The sequence below is a fragment of the Balearica regulorum genome, chromosome 24, assembly GCF_011004875.1.
Source record: "Balearica regulorum gibbericeps isolate bBalReg1 chromosome 24, bBalReg1.pri, whole genome shotgun sequence".
Taxonomy (NCBI): domain Eukaryota; kingdom Metazoa; phylum Chordata; class Aves; order Gruiformes; family Gruidae; genus Balearica; species Balearica regulorum.
The window spans coordinates 1,591,938-1,596,064 of NC_046207.1; the positions used below are offsets into that span (position 1 = coordinate 1,591,938).

Consider the following 4,127-nt stretch of genomic DNA (forward strand, 5'->3'; position numbering starts at 1 on the left):
GGGCTGTAGGGAGGCATTGTTGTTTCCCATCCCCACTCCTGACACCCTTAGGAGCCGTCCTCTCACTGATGGCTGTGCAGAGCCAGGGATGTCTTTCTCAAGTCCAAAGGAGAGGGCAGCAAGAAAAAAATCCACTGCAGGGAGTCCCACTCTCCCCTTCGTCCGCCTTTTCCCCTGAGCCGACCGGAAGACTTGCCACAGAAGGAAGGAGGACTCGGAGGCCCAGGCTTGAATGCAGCACAACTTTAATGAGTCTAAAGAAGAAAAGGAGGTGGCTCACAGGGAGCACCAGGGTCAGCCACTAAGAAGCAGTAGAGCTCCTGCAGGGTGTTGTCCGTCGGCCTGCCCGCCCTGCAGAGGGAGGGAGGCCATCAGGTCCCCGCTAGGCTGGTCTTGAGAGACAGCAACAGGAAAGGAAAGAGAGAGAGAGAGGAGTGGAAGAAGGAAACGATGGCCCAAAGCTCTACATAGAATGCCCTGAATCTCTGTCTCCTCTCCAGCAGCACGTTCTGAGGTCTTGGGAGGATCTTGCCAGGGGAAGCTGCCAGCAGATTCAGCAGGGTTGACATCTGTTGCCACAGTAGCGGCTGGTGATGCAGGAGAGGTCACAGCACCCAGAGCTGATGGGCACTCCGTCACGGCTGAGGATGCTGCCAACAGCAGCGGAGGTGGAGGAGCCCACAACGGTGTTCTGTGGGAAGGAGCTGAGGATGGGGCCGGGCAGGGTCACCACCACGGGGGAGGGCTCAATGATGACTATGGAGTTCTGGCACTGCCTGACGCAGGGCTCATTGCAGCTGTTGGCCAGCGGGGTCGGGCCGCAGGGCTGGCAGGGCAGGCAAGGCTGGCAGGGCTGGCACTGGTCGGAGCAGGACATGTCTCTGGGCCAGAGGTTCACCTGGGAGAGAGGGTAGGGAGAAGTAGAAAACAGGGGCACCTGAGAAGCAGCACCGCACCCAACCACGCAGGAGGCAAGGCACCTCCTGGCCCAGCACGCGCTGCCCAGCTCACAGCCCAGGAGCTGGCTCACCTAAGTCCCAGCCCCTCTCTGCGGAAGACCTTCTCTCCCCTTGCCTCTCCCATGAGAAGCAGCTCCCAGCCCTGGGCTAGGGCAGTCCATATCAGCAGAGACATGCATCGAGGAAAGACCTGATCTTGAAGGAGGAGGAGAAGAGGCTTCCCACTCACCTGATTCCCAAGGAGAAGGAGGCGAGAGAAGTGGATGAGAGAGCAGAGACCTGGGCTGCCTTTTATAGGAGTCCCGTGCTGCCTCAGGCCCGGAGGCACCCCTTGTGCAAGTAATAATGATGTTCTGACAAGCTCATGTCTAATGCAAAGCATCCAAGCTAATGGCATGGGCTGTGTCCTGGTTTCCTGCACTGCTGCCTTTTCATTTCCTGGCTTATGCCACGTGCTTCCCCATGGGAAGGCTTCTGTAAGTGCCGGGACGAGAGGCCCGAGGATTTCCGAGGCAGAAACACGTCGGCGCAGGCAGAAGACTCAGCTCCAGTGCTGAAGGTGTCCTGTGCAGGCAACTGATGTGCACCTGGGTCATTTCTGACGGCATGCACAGCTTTTGGCATGGCTCCGTGCAGGCGTGCATGAGCACACGTGTGTTAGTCTGTACTTGTGTGACCCTCATCACAAGGGCATGCGCAGGTCATAGCAGGGGGACTCTCTCCTGCTCCCCTGGTGTGTCCATGAGCACCGCAGAGTAGCGGGTTGCCCTTGCCAGCAGGAGTCCATCTACAGCTGAATGGTGGTGCCTTTGGCCTGGCAGAGAGGTGCTCAGAGAACTGAAATGCAGTCTCTGCCTCCTGTGCCCTCCACTTCTTGCTTTATGTACAGGGAGGAAGGCCAAGAAAGCCAAGAGCTTTGATTCAAACGCCTTTGGCGACGAAGCACCAGGAATTCCATGTCCCCCATAAAATCCTGAGTCTGAGGGCCTAGCAACTGTGTCTGTGAAGGCAGGGACACGTGATTTAGGGCAAGCCGCTGAAACCCTGCTGCTTCTTCATGAGCGACACAGAAAAGTCCCTCTTTGTGCAGAAAGGAGCTGTTATGCACTGACCACAACCCCCCATTCCGCAGCAAGGAGGGCCCACAGCAAGCTCGCTACCTTGAACTTCAGGAGAGTAGACTTTGGCCTCTTCAGGGACCTGCTTGGTAGAGTACCATGGGACAAAGCCCTGGAGGGAAGAGAGGCCCAAGAAAGCTTGCCAATATGCATAGAATCATAGAATCATAGAATGGTTTGCGTTGGAAGGGACCTCAAAGATCACCTAGTTCCAACCCCCCCTGCTGCGGGCAGGGACACCCTTCACTAGACTACATTGCCCAAAGCCTCATGCAACCTGGCCTTAAACACTTCCAGGGATGGGGCCTCCACAACCTCCCTGGGCAACCTGTTCCAGTGCCTCACCACTCTAACAGTAAAGAATTTCTTTCTAACATCTAATCTAAATCGACCCTCCTTCAGCTTAAACCCACTACCCGTTGTCCTACCACCACACTCCCTGATAAACAGTCCCTCACCATCTTTCCTGTAGGCCCCCTTCAGGTACTGGTAAGGCGCAATTAGATCTCCCCGGAGCCTTCTTTTCTCCAGGCTGAACCAGCCCAACTCTCTCAGCCGGTCCTCCTAGGAGAGGTGCTCCAGCCCTCTGATCAGCTTTGTGGCCTCCTCTGGACTCTCTCCAACAGCTTGATGTCTCTCTTGTAGTAGGGTCCCCAGAGCTGGAGACAGTACTCCAGGTGGGGTCTCGCAAGAGCAGAGTAGAGAGGCAGAATCACCTCCCTCGACCTGCTGGTCACACTTCTTTTGATGCAGCCCAGGACACGGTTGGCTTTCTGGGCTGCAAGCGCACACTGCCGGCTCATGTTGAGCTTCTCATCAATCAACACCCCCAAGTCCTTCTTCTCAGGGCTGCTTTCAATCCATTCCCCGCCTAGCCTACAGTCGTGCTTGGGATTGCGCCGACCCACGTGCAGGACCTTGCACTTGGCCTTGTTGAACTTCATGCGGTTTGCATGGGCCCACCTCTCCAGCCTGTCAAGGTCCCTCTGGATGGCATCTCTCCCCTCCAGCGTGTCGACCACACCACACAGCTTGGTGTCGTTGGGTGCACTTGATCCCACTGTCTATGTCGCCAACAAAGATGTTAAACAGTGTCGGTCCCAGTACCGACCGCAGAGGAACGCCACCCCCCCCCCCGCTCTCCACTTGGACATTGAGCCATTGACCACAGCCCTTTGAGTGCGACCATCCAGCCAATTCCTTGTCGACCGAGTGGTCCATCCATCGAATGCGTGTCTCTCCAATATAGAGACAAGGACTCAAGGATCACGTCCTCCAAGGTCAGGAACGATGCATCCCAACAAAGAGGAAGGCAGGTAAAAACAACAGGAGGCCTGCATGGATCAGGGAGATCCTCCTGGAAACTCTGCTAAGGCACATGGAAATTAAGGAGGTGATTGGTGACAGCAAATTTTTTTTTTGCCTGTGATGGTAAATGTTAGGTAATCCCTCTGCCTTTATCTCGACCCATGATCTTTTCCACCTTACTTTCTCTTCCTCCTGTCCCATAGAGGAAGGAGAGTGCGAGAGCAGCTGGCTGGGTGTCTGGAAGCCAGCCAAGGTCCCAACTATGGCAATTAGAAGTGCCATGAGCGTTTATCATTTACGTGGGGGGTTTTGCTGTGCATCTGTGCCGTCAGGAGCAGTCTCTTTCTCCCACTGCTGTTCCCCTCAGAGGGTGGTGGGCAATGATGTCAACTGGCCTTTGTGCTTGTGTACCTGGGAAGTAGTGGCAGGTTGACAGCCACGGGCAGAGCACAGCCCGCCAACTCTCCTGCCACAAGGCTGAAACGAACAAGGAGATCGCGAAGGCCGTGTGGGAGGAAAGCTGTGAATGGGAGCTTCTGTGCTTGCTTCTGCTCTTTCTGACTCTGCTAGCAAAGGTCCTGCATCAGAACTGATGACAGAGAAGAAACACCTGCTCCCTTGGTTGTCCCAGACCCCCCTTCACCAGCATTCCTTTCCCCAACCATCCAGCCCGCATTGCCTCTCCTTTCCAACCCATCCACGCTCAGTGTTTCATGGGTCGGTCAGTGCAGAAGATCTTGGC

The 4,127-nt window shown here is 55.8% G+C and overlaps 1 pseudogene; it reads right to left on the bottom strand.

Annotated features, from left to right (window-relative positions):
• Positions 1 to 553: 553 nt before the first annotated feature.
• Positions 554 to 1,325, bottom strand: LOC142604998 (feather keratin Cos1-1/Cos1-3/Cos2-1-like; annotated as a pseudogene).
• Between the last annotated feature and the right edge of the window lie 2,802 nt (positions 1,326 to 4,127).